General features: G+C 34.4%; 1 protein-coding gene across 3 annotated transcripts in view; it reads right to left on the bottom strand.

Moving 5' to 3' along the window:
- The window catches only part of MGAT4C (MGAT4 family member C), a 738,623-nt gene extending 728,549 nt beyond the window's left edge, over window positions 1–10,074 (bottom strand). For all 3 annotated transcript variants that reach the window (XM_040491285.1, XM_040491286.1, XM_040491287.1), the window contains exon 1: window positions 9,757–10,074. The gene's annotated coding sequence lies outside the window, so the exon portion shown is untranslated. The remainder of the gene's footprint in view (window positions 1–9,756) is intronic.
- Window positions 10,075–17,047: the final 6,973 nt, after the last annotated feature.

The following is a 17,047-nucleotide window of genomic DNA, read 5'->3' as shown; positions in this document are numbered from 1 at the left end:
CAGTCATCCATATGATTTGAAAATTAATGCCTACACTGTTTTCATTAAGTTAGCTAACTCTAAATAGCAAAGTTTAAACAGTTCCCATGTAGTAATTCATGGAAGCAGGTGAGATTAAGTATAGAAAATGTATAGAAATAGAAAAAAAGAAGCATTTTAAGTGGAAAATATGTTACAAAAAAAAGTACAAAATAAAGCTTATTATCTGCAGATTTTATATTTCCATGGTAGTTGATTCAATCAGAAAACATCAAAACTTTTCAATAACTTTTCTTTCTATTTTAAACAAGAATCAAAAAATCAACTAGTTTATGTATTTGTCATTTTTATTTCTAATTAGAGATATATTTTATATGTAAGATTATTTATATTTAAGCTTATTTATATTTATATTTAGCATATTTGTATTGTATTATGTATAAGTCACCTTAAGTTTATCAGGTTAGAATACATCATTATGCATCACCTTAATATACTTTCATACAAATTTTGTTTTTGATTAATTAGCTTTGCTTCCTTCTTAGTTTTTTAAAAAAGCAGTCTTGCAAACCTCAATATAGAGTAAATTAATTTGAACATTAGTTTCCAAGTATATATTCATTCTGTGAATAGAGAGAATCTAGGAAAAATAAACAAAATCTTCACTCTTTAAGACTGAACAACTATAAAACTTAAACTCAGAAACAATCTGTATGTATAATAATTAGTTAATGGATAAATAAAATTTGGTAGGTCCAAAGAATGAGACACTATGTGGCAATGAAAGGGTCCTACAACATGGGTAAACCTTGGAAACAGTGTACTAAGTGAAAGAAGACAGACATAGAAGACTATGTATTGCTTGATTCCATTTATATGAAATATCCAGAGAAAGCAAATATAGAGAGACAGAAAGTAGATTAGTGGTTTACTTGAGTCAGAATGAGAAATGAGAGTGACTTTAAATAGACACACTATTTCTCTTTGTGGTGATGGAAAAGCTTTAAAATTCAATTGTGGGGATAGTTACACAAACAGTAAATATGCTAAAAGTCATTGAACTATATACACTTAAAACTGACAAATGTTGTGACATATAAATTATACCTCAATGAAGCTGGTTAAAAGGGGGGTTAATGATATAACCATGTATGCATTCCAGAGATCAAAATAAAAAGGAAAATACCCTTCTCTGAAAAAACTAACCTCATAGGAAAACATAAAGCTCAGTTTTCAGTTGGTGTTAATTTCTAAAAGTACCAAATATGATGCACAGTAGTAGTTTTAAAATAATATGAAAGATTTTTATTTAAAGTTCAGAGCTGGCTGAGTATTCCCACCTACCAGTGAAAATAAAGGATGGTTACAAACACTAGCAAGATACGACATGCAAAATATTTATCTAATGATAATAATTTAGTATGCATATAATTATATAGTCTGTGTATCTTCTATAAGCAGCTCCTAAATAACTACTAAACTTTGCCGTCCTTTAAACATTATTACAATTATAAACCATTTTGAAGGACTATTTCAAATCAACAGTTGAATATAATGCAATATTCTAAACTTTCTATGACTTTAATATACATATACATTCAAGTCATTTAAATTCCATCCAATCAAAAGACCATTATACTTTCCCTCTGTTATTCTCATTTTATTGGAGCAAAAATTATCAAGTGCATTTATAACTTAGAAATGGTTTCAGTGACCCACAGCAAAAAGACTAAGGCTGCAATAATTGTTTTGACATTAATAATGTTTTGAGGCACAAGTGTTTCATTTTTTGTTTTATAATTGTTGTTTCTCCAGGGGAAAAAAAAAAACTGATCATTTTCTTGTTTGAATTCTGACTTGTCTTTTACATTACAGAGCTTGAAAAAAACCTTAAGGTAACATTTCAGAAGCCTCCTCACAATAACTTCACTCTGTTTCTCTTATCCAAAGACAGAAGTACTAGATAAAAGTAAAAAGAATGACAAAGCACATTTTTCATAGTTATCTATGATTCTTTGTACTGCATCTATGTGGTGAAAAACAAAAATGCATAGATAAACACGCCTTAGAAATGATTGTTTAATAAGCAATAAAAATGGTGTATTGCTGGATTTTGCATCATGAATGCATAAGGTGAAATTCTAGTATATAGTGTATGTACACATACGTATCTATATTTACATCTATGCCGGCTGCCAATCTGTGGCCAGATCTGCCTGTCCATGTTAGAGCATGGGTCTGAGTCTCACTGTCTTCCCTTGCCTCTTCATCAATTTCCCTGTGGTCTGTATCTACTTGCCTATGCTTGCTTATCTGACTGCCTATTCATCCACATCTCTCTGTAGTATGTTTCTGGCTGGCTGTCAGTTTTCCTGTCCCGTAGATTGGTCTGACTATCCCTACCCTATTGTCTGTTCCTATCTGTCAATATTTCTCCACAGTTAATTGTCAGCCAGTCCTGTGTCCATGTGTCCATGATTCCTATGTGTACATAGGTGCAGATTAAAATTTTCCTTTAGTCTAGATTTAGTCTATAATCGACCCTATGATCTATGTGGGTGTTGACCAAAGGTTTGGGCATAGCTAGAAGGGGTTTCCAAATAAAAATAAGACTTAAACTAATGCCAAATAAATTGTTCTCAGAGTCAAAGAAGAATATATAATAACTTAAACCACTCAGAGAATTATTTTTATGGGAATATCCCAGTTCCCAGCATTATCCTCAAGATCAAACCTATTCCTACCCCTGTTGACAGCCTAAAACTGTTCTTCTTCCTTTGCAGTGCAAACCTTCATCCCTTCGTGTAAATTCTGCCCATTCTCATAAAGATTTTCCCCCTTCCTAAAATATTCCCATTTTTTTTACCCCACAAGAATAATCCAAGGGAGTAAAAAAAAAAATCCTAGTAGAACATTTTCTAAAGCTTAAGTTTTGTGAAAAATAGCGTTGAGTAAAAGGAGGGTGGGAGAGAACTGCAAAATAACCTAGGGTGGTATTTAATGCTCTAATTCCTATGTATTTCGAGGTCCACTTGCTGGTGAGATGAGAAGATGAATCTCAATATTGTGTCTGTGAACTAAAGATCTGTTTTTTAACTCACCCATGGGTAATCCCTGGAAAAACACAAACACACATGACACTCAGAGACATGCACACAAATGCCTTCACACAGACATTCGCATGGCCACTTCATAAAGTACTTTATGTACTTCATAAAGACAAAAATAATTTTAGAGAGAGTAAATACAAATACACATTAAAGAAAAACAATTCCTGAGCAACAGAATGCTCATAGTTATCCACCTATCCCAAAGAATATAACCAAAGAGAGTTTACTTTGGTTTTGCTCTACAATGTCCAGGGACCTAATAAAGCCTAAAATAATAGGACCCATTGTAATAATCTTCTAAATAAGTCTAGTGCTTTATTTGAGGTTCTACGTATACATATGCATACATTTTAGTCACTGGACAATATAACTAAAAGCCGAAACTATTAACACTGCTTATGTACTTTGTCGATTTTGGCAGGTGATAGACAACCTTCCACTTTATGATGATTACATTTCTTATATTCGATGTGGACATCTGACAATATCACAAGGATTTCTTCTGCTAATGAAGTAACAGAAGAATAATTTATGAAGTAGGTCAACTGTACTCACATTGCATAGTAGTACTGGCCTATTTTTTTCTTTTCAAAGGTGTTCTACCAAATTCAGATATGGCTAGAAAATATGATTCAGTTCTACAGAAGTACTGAAGGCATATCAGATGTATTGATGAAATTAAAAAGGACAATCCAGGAATTCACACAACACACAACATATGCTTCTTAGATTTAAAGCAGAATTGCCACCTGGCAAAGTTTTCATTTGAACAGGTCCTGCTTTGAGCACATTCAAACCTACTACCTGTTGATTCCATTAAAATAACTAGAAGTAATACAGTATTTACACCCAGTAGTCAGTTTTTTTATTCATTACTTTCCATATTATATGAATTATTAAAGTATTAACTTACTTATATGCAAAATTAATATGAAATTCCTGTGAGTTTTAAAATTATACCATTTTGCTCTTTAGGCCTTCCGTGATGAGCCTAACCTCTTTATCCATACTCATTTGCTATATGATATTTTGAAGACAAAAAAAGTCCTAGAAAGACAATTCATGCTCTCCATAAAAAATACAAACAGAAATTACATAATTAACTAGAAAACTATCATACTTACTACATTCACATAAAAATGTGGGATTGAAATAAGCACCACATCATTTCCCTCTCTTTCACCTCAATTGTGTTTGGTATGTATTTTTCCACATTTTCACAGCTGTTCTTACAGTAAACATAAAATGCTTCCATGATCTGAGAGCCATTAGAGTATAGTAGTTAAATGCCAGACTCTGAGCCTAAGATTCTCTATCCAAACCTAGGGTAGCCACTAAGCTACTTATGCTAAATAACCACAGGCAATTGCTTCATGTCTCCCCGTCTTGATTTCCATATCAGGAAAATGATTATAGCAACAGCTACCAGGCTGTTGGTAGGATTAACATGAGAAAATATATGTTGTGTTTAGAATAGTCTTTGGCCCACAGAATGTACTCAGCAAATACAAAACGCTGTTATTAATATTTTCATATGCCATTTAACTTATGGCTTTAAAGGGTCAATTAAGAGTGGAAATATTATGCTCTATAGATATCCACATCAAATTGAGGTATATGAAGGGATTTGGGAAGACTAAAAGGATAAAGTTATATTTTTAGGCTAAAAATCAGTGTTACCATCTGCAAAGTAGACTATCCTATGCAAAAACATGGAAGCTTAGGACTATCTTTTTCCCAAACCTTGAAAGATCTTTCTATTCTAGGACGAGGTTTGGCAAACTATGCTCATGGCCAAATATGGCCCCTGAAAGGATTTGTTTTCTTTTTGTTTGTTGTGTTTTTTTTGTTTGTTTGTTTGTTTGTTTTACATCTTTAAAGGGGTGAATAAGGAAAGAGAAGGAGGAGGAGGAATATGTGGAAAAGAGCTTAGTGGTTCCAAAAAATCTAAAATGTTTACTGTATTTGTTTTCTAGGGCTGTTGGAATAAAGTACCACAGACTGGGTGGCTTAAACAACAGAAATTTTTTTCCCTCACAATTCTGGAGGCTAGAAGTTGAGATCAAAGTGTCAGGAGAGCTGGTTTCTTCTGAGTCCTCTGTCTCAGCTAATAAACAGCTACCTTTTCCTGGTGTCTTTACATGGTCTTCCCTCTATACACGTCTGTGTCTACATTTCCTCTTCTGAAAAGACACCAGTCATACTAGGTTAGGGTTTACCTTGATGACCTCACTGTAACTTAAGCACTTCTTTAAAAACCCTGTCTCCAAATACACTCACATTATGAGGTACCAAGAATTAGAACTTTAGCATATGAATTTTAGGGAGAGACAATTCAGCCTACAATTTTTGTTGGTTGGCCTAGCCCATGTTCTAGAAGCCTGAGGAAGTTACATCTGTCGTGTGAATCAGTGTCTTCTTTGTGTCTCCTTTACTATACATTTGTCAATACAAATGGAGACACAAGGGGAGAATCACTAAGCTCAAAGATATCTGCTTTCCCATTAAGAGTCTGCTGAGGGAAAAACACCTCAAGGAATTGGTAGTTAAGCTGTTTAAGGTTAAGTCAAAGGAGCAGGGCTGACTTAATGAAAATAGTTACTTACTGGAAGCCATAGGCAAAAGAAAAATGTAGCTGAACACATACCTGGGTCCCCCCAAAGAGATCTGATAATCACATTGAATAACAGGAAACCCAATATCAGGGATGGGCCTGAAGATGGTGATGTTATGATTGCAACAAAACTCATTACCATTTTTTAGTACTTATATCAACAAGCCCCTGGAACACTACTTTATGATATTTTGTCATTCAGTCCACACAACCACATGAATATTATTATTACCCTTCACACACATTTACAAATTAGACAACTGAGTTGGAATTAGAACATAGGTTCTAGTCACCTTGAGTACTAAATGAAAATATCCAAAGTTTGGAATTAAACAACAGAACAAGAAATTCAAGGGTCTTGTGGAAAATGAAGTCAGATGCCTAAACCTTCACCTTATTGGTGAGTAGGTTGATTCACTGATTTTAAGACAGGATTGACACTGACAACAGATATTGATTCAAAACAACAAAAACAATAAAAAGTATAGCTTTTCAGCAGGTACTTGCTTTTATGTCCACATCTTGATCCAGTCATAATGTGCTAGATAATTTCCAGTAACACACTTCCAAAATAATTACTTGGTGGTTCCCCTTTATAAAAAGGGGCATTTGTAAATCTATTTCCAAATTCCAAAACAAAGCTATATGAGAGAGTTGTATGATGCTTAATTTACCTCCCCATAGGGCTCAGAATATTAAAGTAGGTATATGCTTAACTCAATATGAAATGCATCTGAGAAATTCAGACTCAGAATTTTTCAGCAGTCTTGTGACCTAAAGAAAGCAGCTTCTAGCTTGGATTTGCATACTATTTTTGTAAAGATTCAAACTCACAGTTAAGGTCAACATCTGGCTGGATTGAACATTCACATTTAACAGTTCCACTCTCATTAAAAACTGGTTAGCTTTTTTCAAAGCAAAAGCTGTCTTTTGTTTTAAGAAAAGTATTCATATATTTTCTTTGTTCCTTGCAGGGGTGGATTTGTATGCTTAAACTACTCTGCGCCGTTAGGATTTGAGGCCATCTCACTAGACAAGCCACTGTAGCAAAATAAAACGCAAACTAAAGGAGCAAAGGGCACAGCATAATGAGCAAGAGGATTTACTGGCTTCTCTTCTATTTCCATATCTTTTGGGAGAAGAGAAAAGTGGGAAAATGAGATACAGTTCTATCTGCTTTCCCTGGAAAGGTATGGTGGAAAATTTAGCTGTTTGATAGCCATAGAGAATATGCCAACCTATCTCTCAAGCTAATCTTAATATCTAATTTTATCTGTGTATGACTAATGCAGATTACTTTAGTGCTGAGCAATAACTACATGCTCAATACATTATTTCCATTACTAAAACTGTTAAACAATGGATCTATGATAATACACATGTACACACACACACACACACATTCATATTGAAGAAAGATGAGTCAAGGTAGTTTCAATTGGTACATTCTATATGTAAAACTCCGATGAAATGCATTCAGAAATAAGTACTGTTCATTGAATGTATGTTGTGCACACACTATATGTTTGTTAATTAAATTGTGTGATCTTTACTACCCCCAAGAATCTAAAGAATAGATTCCATTATCTCTATCATACAGCTAATGGGAGAGAGGTATGTAGAAGACTAATTAACTTACACAGACTTGTTTCACACACTTAAATCTAGTTTTTCTTATCCTCAATCCAATGTTCTGCCTATAATGACATTTTGACATATGGAACACAGTAAAGGGGGTATTTAAATACAACTGGATGATAAGTCCGGGTTCCTCAGTAAAGTTGAATGCAAATCATTGACTGAATATAGGATATTTCATGTCTTCCATGCACATAAGCAGCCACTAAAGAGCCAGCTTTAATTGCCTTCCTCTGTGGGCACCAATTAGAAGTCCTGAAATATTAATAAACTGGCTGATTTAGGAAAAAATACCATTACATGCTTCTTTCCTATATACTGCTTTGAAACACCAAACAGATCATGGGCACTCAATAAATATTAAATATTTAACAGCAACTAATAAAGTGAAATTATAGTAATATATTTTGCAACAAACTCACCATTAGATGAAGTAAAACAAGTTTTAGCACTAGACCTGGAAGCTGAGCAGATTTAGAGAGCTGGGTAAAAATGAACCCTATAGGGAGGCAAGAGACACTAGCATGATATGATAGAAAGGTTAATAAGAGGTCAGAGCAATAAAAATTTTTATTGCAATTTGACAACTAAAACTACCCCTCCTGATTTGCATATTTGTTCTATTCATCTAACATCAAAAATACCGATGAAAGGATGCATTATTAAGCTGCTGCCATATCTTCCCTATGCTTAAATAAATAAATAAATAAATAAATAAATAAATAAATAAAGTGGAATCACTTTAGCTTTGGCATTCATAAGTCAACGAATTGTAAATGTCTGAGACACTCAGGAGTGTATGCAGTTTCAGGGAGCGTGCTCCTGTAGATTTGTATTAGAGCTGCAAGTTACTGGGGAAGAAACCAGGCTGGAAACAAGCTCACTTTTTTTTTTTTCCTTAAGTGAGTGGAGGGAAAATGTTTCATAAAGAAAGCTTGCCAAATGGAGGAATCCATAGGGAAACCTTAATTTAAACCCCCGTTCCTCAATTCTTGTAAGATTCATGAAAAAAGAAGCACTTAAAAGTACACTTTGAGGACTCTCTTCTCCTTCCTCTTTTCCATTTTTTGCCTTTTACAGTCCCTCTGAGGATAAGAGAGACTAAACTCCAAGTTACTGTCTGGGTGACTCAATCCTTCTTCTCCGTCTCCTTTATTCTTCTAATAGTCTCTCAAATGCTCCAAAGAAATGAGAACACATTGAACAAGTGCTCTCGTGAAGCTGAGCCACCATTTCTTCTCCCGAGCCTGTGATTAACCCACTGATGGGTCCACAGACTCTGTGTTCCAGTCCAAATACAGTAGCAGGTATACCACGCTCCAGGTTAAATACACATGCTCTTCTGCCCATTCTAATAGTCATTTTTACCATGGAAGACTATGTGCACCATGGTAGGTTTCACTGAGCCTACTCACACAACAGCACGACAGTTGAAGACATCAAAAGCCCTGATATCATATTTTTAATTTTCATAAACTTACTGTGATTACTACGTGTGTGCTTTCTATCCTACACTCCCACTCACATTCTGACACAGAACACCCTCTTACACATATACCTTTAACTTTTAGGAAACAGGCATGAAAGTCACCCCTCTTCCTGTTCTAATGTGTCATAGATATAATAAGCTAAATTTCAGTGCAGGATAAGCTTTGCCCATTTTTTTGGTTCAGCTAATACTCAGAAGTTTTCCAGCTTTTAAGATTTTACTCTGCTAAACAGTTTTGTGTACTTCATAGATGTATAGAGGTTTTTTTCACTTCATCAAACAAAGTTGAATAATAAATTTTTATGATTTGCATATTTTCCTAAAATGTAGCATTAATTTGAGGAAGAGTCTTTCAAACTTAAAAATAAAGATCTTTAAAGCCAGCAAAGTTCACTAATATAACATTCTCATGACGACTCCCAATAGAATCTCTTTAAATTAAATACTTTTATCATTCATATATTTAAATACCATAAATATCAATGGCACCAGAATTAATAACAGCATTTGAGACAAAGTTTGTATTTGAGAATACATGGAGGAAACATCACGATTATGTAAAAATATTTTTAAACTGTATAAGGTTAGCTGAGTTTCCAAAGTATGTATTTCCCTTCATTATACGCTGCAGCTACGGAAAATCCTCAAGAGAATTAATATGAACTTATGATAATGCAGCCTGCAGCACGGTTTTGTTTTGGTTTCGCCTGTTTTTGCTGACAATGCAATTCAAACTAGCCTCTACTAATCTTTACTGAAGGAGTCAGATTATTCACCTATAAACATGCAGCAATAAAGTGTCATTCTTTAGTCAATACCGACTACTTAACATCTTTCTCTTTTTTCCCCCGGTTTGGATCTCTAGCTCATTAGATCGTTACCTGATAAATAGGAGAGGGTAATGAATTGAGAAAATAACTACGTACCTTCAGAGAAAACCTGCCCGATAACAATAATCCATTAGAAAACTGGCAATATCCTCTGATCTATTGCCCGCAAAGCTATGACTTGATGGAGAGTTTCATTCCCTGGGCTCAGTTCTCCAGAAGAAAATCAGCACAATTTAAATATTTCTTGGAATGTGACAGCTCTCCAGATCCCTGGTTGCATTCTGTTCCCCAGGGACGGCAATCTGGTGTTCCTGTGTGCATAGAGCAGTGAAGATGAATTGAAAATGCTTGAGATAAATTAGGAATGGCTAAGTTAAAATTGTCTCTGCTCCAGACTCTCTCATCTGCAGTCTGTAAGCCTGTTTTTCTGTGAAAAAGCTAGATGGCAGGCTGCCTCAGTAAGTTCTTCTTAAGCGACACAGAGCATTTTCAATGAAGAAAAATTCTCCCATTATCTAAGCTAATGTGACTGCTGCTAAATCTAGTTTCTAAAGTGTCTACTGGCATGAAATTCATTTTCACTATTGCTTTCTTTCAAACTACAGTCTAGAATCCATACTATCATGCTACATACATTTCTATCTGAAAGAAACATTTAAACTTTTCAGCTAACATATTAAATCATATCCCTTTTGCAGTTTTAAAGATCATTTGTGTACAGAACATGCCTTCTTTAGGTCTTAAAGCCATTTTGCGTTATTGTATAATATGTAGAAGGTTTTGTTTTAAATTGTCATATGTTAATATGAGTAATTGTATTTTTTATTAACAATCACTTCTTTTAATTCAGTTCCACAAAGAAGTGCATCATTTTCAACATTAGTTATAATTCAGAACTTATATACAAATAGAAAAGGGGATGTGGAATCCTAATAAGTGACCACAGAAGTAAATATTGACTCTGAATATCATCGTAAAGAAAATAAGATGTTCCAAATTAAACTATGCTTCATAAATTATTCTCCTTCTAAATTAAAGCAAGCCATTTTTGAATTCTGTTTATTTCAGTTGAATGATTTGTTGTGATATATTTTTTCTGCTGAATTAGACAATTCTTTTAGAATTTTAATAATATTCTGGATTTGAGACTCAGTACATTTTACTTGGTGTGTTGGAAATACACAAAACACAGACGGGTTATCAAAATTTTCAGCTCGATTTCTCTACTTGCATTTTCTATATGAAACACTTTTTACTTTATCAGAAAGGACAGTTAAGACTATCATCACCCATGAGCTCATGTACATGTTTTTAAATGCTGCTAAAAACAAAACAAAACAATATTATCTTTCTATAACTCTCTTCATGGCATTCTGTAATGCTCTATGTCTGGTTACTTCTTCTGTAAATAAAGGGTTCCTTCCAAGACAAAAATGAGGTGTATACATTGTGAGGGAAGCAAAGACGATATAGTGACCTGAGAGCCAAAAGATAAAGCAAATTGAATTTTTCCTTTTTTCTCCACCCACCCTGTAGCTGTGGCTGATCACTTTACTCAGGAAGGTGGAGGGAAGAAGAAATAGGAGATGTGAAAGGAAACACCCTAGCAAATGCCCCAGCCTTTCTCCCTCTTCAGAAGTGACAACTCTATAGCTATCACTGGGGAAAAAACACAAGAAAGTCCAAAAGAATTAGCTTCAGTATCCCAGTCGGGAATTACAGTTAACCAGTAGATTTTCAAAGACCACAAAAGAAAAGGAAAGGAAGAAAGAAAGGGAAGGAGGAAAGCTACTTATCATTCTCAATTGCTGTTTTTATAATGACCATGGTGTTTAGGGCTCAAGATAGATAAAGCAAATGAAAAATGATAGAAGTTAATATATCTAATAGCCGACCATTGAGTGCTACCCAACTGCATTGTACACATGTGTATTGAGCATCTCATTTAAAATAACAATTACAGTAGTGAACAAGGCACATACTTTTAAGACTTTCAGATGTATATCTCCACTTATAAATTATCAATTTTACTAACACTATATCACAGCAATAAATTCAGGAACTCATGCAATTAAATGTGAGTGATACCTGAACTATTCCTGGGGTATTAGGTCTTCTTTCTTATAGGAAGTAACATTTAGGAAAAGACTAAGTAAATCCTGATTAAAAGGATAAGGATTATTTCCAGGCACTGGGAACAAAACCCCAGGGGAAATATGTATATTACATTTGGATAACTGAGGGTAATTCAGTATTGCTCAAGTGTAGAGTGAGGTATGAAGGGCATATAAAGAGATGTGTCTAGAGAGATAATGAGTCATTTATGCTATATAAAGGGGTTTGGACTTTATTTTTGAATGGAGAGTCATCGAGGGCTGTTAAATAGAGGTGAAAAATAATCATATTTGCATTTTAGGAAGATCACTCTTCATGTCATGCTAGTCAGGTAAAAAGCATCGCCACATGCCTAGTTTGCCAAGACAAAAACTTAACAGTCATACTATTTACACCTTCTTCCTTCACTTCTAATATCCAGATTATTATCAATTGATTCTACCTTCTTTAAAACCTTTTGTTATTTCTAGCTTTCATGGCATTATTTCTAGCTTTCACCATCTCTTACCTGCATAAAGACAAGAACCTTTTATTTCACTTCTGTTTCAAGTACTTTCCTACTTCAACACCTTTTACCTAGCTGTCAATTCTTTCTAGAGTATACATGCTATATTATTCTCCTGCTTACAACAATTTATTTACTCATCATCACCTGAAGAATAACGCCCAAGTCTTTAAGATGATCTGCAAGTGTTGGCTCGAAACTGTGGGAGCATCTGGGTTGCAGTCTGAAACTGATCCCCATATGCAAAGGACAGGGAGAGACAGAAGAAGCAGGGCACTCCAATGGGTAGATGGTAGGTTTAATAAGCAAGAGAACTTATGTAGGAGGCTTGTCTTGAGTGGCTGCAATGAGGAGCTCTCCATACCTGCCCTAAGCTTAAAGGTTTCCATAGAGGCTTTAACTGGACTCTGTTACAGTTACTCTCCCAAGGCTGCATCCCACAGCAGTACATTCACCCCAAGGACAGAAGAGGGTGCGAAGAGCCTCGGACTGCTCAGGTCTGCTCAGGGTCAGAGGTCACATACTCTTGATGACCTCCTCTAACAACAAGATTTGACTGTGTTGCTTTCTCAATTGACACCTACCCTGACAAGATTGCAACCTTACGGGGAAAAACAATGATGAACCACATCGTTGGATTTTACCTCTAAGACCTCTACACACGCTGCCGCTTGTACCTAGAGTGTTTCACTAGAACTGTGGAGCTAGAGATTTCCTTTATATGGAATTCCTACATATGGAATGTTTTGGTTAAATATTACTTTGTCTTTGAAACCATCCCGATTCCCTCAAATAGAGTTAATTTTATGCTCTGAGCTAATGCTTGTCTTGTGATGGTTTGGTGACCATCTCAGTAAAGTCAATTTTCACGTAAAACATATATTCCTTTTTGGAAATCATTCTCCCCTCCCCTCTCTTCTCTTTAGTTTCTCTTTTTCTTTCTTTCTCCCTCCCTTTCCTCCTTCCTTAGCAATTTATGCCTGCTTTTCACTTTCATATATCTGTGTTGATTTATACATTTTGAGTTTGTGGTGAATATGGCACACCTCAGTTCTCTTGTCATCTATTTTTTCCTTATACTTTCATTTATATTTTTCCACTTCTCTCTTTTACTACTTTTCCCTCCTTTTTTTTTCTCCTTTTCATTTTGTCTTCTATATTTTTCTATACCTCTTGTGTCTTTCTGTTCTGCAGGTTTGCTCCATTTCTCCCCTATCTTCCTCTTTTTTGATCCCTTCCTTTTTTAGGTTTTTATTTAAATTCAAGTTAGTTACCATACAGTATAATATTAGTTTCAAGTGTACAATATAGTGGTTCAACACTTCCATACAACACCTGGGGCTCATCCCAGCAAGTGATCCCCATCACCTATTTCACCCAACCCCCACCCACCTCCCCTCTGGTAATCCTCCATTTGTTTTCTATAGTTAAGAGTCCCTTGCTTAGAAGGGACTTTTTCTTAGAAGAAAAAACAAGACCTTGAAACCATCTTACTAAGTTTTGGAGAAATATACTAAAAAATTCTCTAGCTGATGAACATTCTCATTTTCATATTCTCTTCAATTAACATGATGCAAAGCTAAGTTGTGGTAAGAGTTGCATTTCATTTCCATTACATAGTTGTGTTACAGGCCTACAGAAATTCGCTTTTTTTTTTTTTTATTTTTTTTTCAACGTTTTTTATTTATCTTTGGGACAGAGAGAGACAGAGCATGAACGGGGGAGGGGCAGAGAGAGAGGAAGACACAGAATCGGAAACAGGCTCCAGGCTCCGAGCCATCAGCCCAGAGCCCGACGCGGGGCTCGAACTCACGGACCACGAGATCGTGACCTGGCTGAAGTCGGACACTCAACCGACTGCGCCACCCAGGCACCCCAGAAATTCACTTTTTAATTATTTTGTTATTAAACACCTGGTTCTCTGCAAGCTCTTTGTAAAATACTACTTTCCCACTTGCAATTTCAATTAACATATAAAGAGACTGAATGTATACTAAAATTAATTTTATTATTAATAAATGATAAAGCAGAGAGAGGGAGAGGGAGAATCTCAAGCCGGCTCTGCTCTGTCAGTGTAGAGCCCAACATAGGGCTCAATATCACAAACCATAAGATCATGACCTGACCCAAAATCAAGAGTCAGACACATAATTGACTGAGTCACCCAGATGACCTCCCACAAATTATTTTTATTAGCAATAATCAGAATGGAGATTTATTTCCTTTGTCACTATACATGATTTTTAAAATAATTAATTTTCTCTTAGTTTTATTTTAGCTGTAGCAGTCTAAAAATGTGGCTTATTTTATTTAAAAAATCAATCAACATTTAGACATTTTTAAATTACATTTTTAAATTTTAATAACTTATGTATCCTGCAAAAGTTATTAGAGTGACTGACTTTATAACATGGAAGATGATTGCAACATGATGAAGTTAAAAATAAAATAAGCATAGAAATAGCATCTTGCTTATAAATAAATGCATTTATAAATAAAAGAGACATAAGTTAGGTAGATAAGAAATATATATATGTGATGTTTAATAAAAGACAACTTATATATAACATCTTTCTAAACTGACAGCATTGAACAGAAAAAGAGACTTGCATTAAAACATATAATATTGAACTTAGGAATAAATTTAACAAGTGAGGTAAAAGCCTTGCACACCAAAAACTATAAACATTACCATAAATAAATAAATAGAATAAAGAGGACAGAAATCAATGGAATCTTGTGTCCATGAATTGGAAATTTTCATATTGTTAAGATGTCAATGCTACCAATGTTATCTACAGATGGAATGCAATCCCTACCAAAATTCCAATGGTATTTTTGGCAAAAACAGAAAAATCCATTCTAAAATGCATATTGAAACTCAAAGGTTCTCAAATATCCAAAACAATCTAGAAAACAGAAATCAAAATGGGAGATCTTACCTTTCTGATTTCAAAATTGACCACAAAGCCACAGTCATTAGATGGAGTGTGGTGTTGACATAAAGACAGACAGATAGGACAGAAGAGCAGAGAGTACAGAAATAAAAATTTGCATATATGGTCAAATGAGTTGACAATGGTACTAAGATCATTCAAGAGAAAGGGCAATCTTTTTAACAGATGGTGCTGGGAGAACTACATGTCCACATGTGAAAGAATGAAGTTGAACACTTCTATCATATACAGAAATTCACTCAAAATAGATGAAAGACTTAAGTGTAAAACATACAATTATAAAACTGTAAGGACATAGAGGGAAGCTTTGTGACACTGGATTCGGCAATGATTTTTTGGATATGACATTTGGAGCTACTGGACTACATCAAATTTAAAACTTCTGAGCAAGCAACACAATCCAAAGAATGAGAAAGCAATTCACAGAATAGTAGAAAATATTTGAAAATCATATATCTTATAAGGGGTTAATATTTAAAACATTTAAATAATTCATACAAATCATCACCAAAAAAAGCAAACAACACAACTAAAAAAATAGGTAAAGGACTTGAATAAACATTTCTCTAAAGAAGATATACAAGATCAATAAGTATATGAAAAGATATTCAATATCACTAATCATTAGAGAAATGTAAATCAAAACCACAATGATATGACATCTCACCCTCATTAAGATGGCTACTATCAGAAACAGAAAATAAAAAAGGTTGGTGAGGATGTGGGGAAATTCAAACGCTAGTGTATTAGTAGGAATGTAAAATACTGAAGCTGCTATGTAAAACAAAAGACAGATCCTCAAACGTTAAAAATAAAATTACTCTATGATCTAGCAATTTCATTTCTAAGTACATACCTAAAAGAACTGAAAGGGACTCAAGCAGATATGCATGGACCCATGTTCATAGCAGTATTTTTCACAATAGCTCAAAGATGAAATCAACCCAAGTACCTAACTAAGAATTACTGTATAAACAAAACAGGGCACCTAGGTGGCTCAGTTGGTTAAGCATCTGACTTCAGTTCAGGTCAGGGTCTTGAGGTGAGCTTGAACCCCACATCAGGCTCCCTGCTGTCAGCCCAGAGCCCATTTCAGATCCTCTGTTCTCCTCTCTCTCTCTGCCCTCCCCTGCTCATGTGCTCGCTCTCTTCCTCTCTCTCTCTCTCAAAAATAAATAAACACTAAAAAAACATGTGGAATACATATGCAAAGGGATATTATTTGATTTTACAGGGAAGGAAATTCTGACCCATATAACAATATGGATGAATCTTGAAGACATTATGCTAAGTAAAATAAGTCAGGCACAAAAAGATAAATTTTAAATGATTGTACTTACATGAGGTACTTAAACTAGTCAATTTCATAGAAACCGAAAATAGAGTGGTGATTGTCAGGGATCAGGGAAAGAAAGACCAAGGAGCTCTTTTTTAATGGGTATAGAGTTTCAGGGTGGGAAGATGAAAAAAGTTGTAGACATGAATAGTGGTGATGAGTGCACCATGCTGCTGAACTATTACACTTAGAAATGGTTACAATTATAAATTTTATGTTATATATTTTACCATAATAAAAAAGTGCAAAAGTAAATATTAAGTCTTTACTGATATGATGAAAAAAATCAAAGGTGAAAAATTCTAAATATTTTTCCAAGTGTAAGGTATTTTTAAAATCAAAGCATCAAACATATATGCTGTTTTCTGTATGACATAGTAATGGTCTGAAAAACCATGATTCTTGTTTTTGATTTTTTAATTTAATTTTTAATTAAGTTTAATTTTGTTTTTTTTAATTTATTACCATTTCATC

This window comes from Herpailurus yagouaroundi, unplaced genomic scaffold (assembly GCF_014898765.1).
Source record: "Herpailurus yagouaroundi ecotype Mexico unplaced genomic scaffold, PumYag 182, whole genome shotgun sequence".
NCBI classification, from domain to species: domain Eukaryota; kingdom Metazoa; phylum Chordata; class Mammalia; order Carnivora; family Felidae; genus Herpailurus; species Herpailurus yagouaroundi.
The sequence above is the reverse complement of the archived record's forward strand: the minus strand, read 5'-3'. Positions and strand labels throughout refer to the sequence as shown.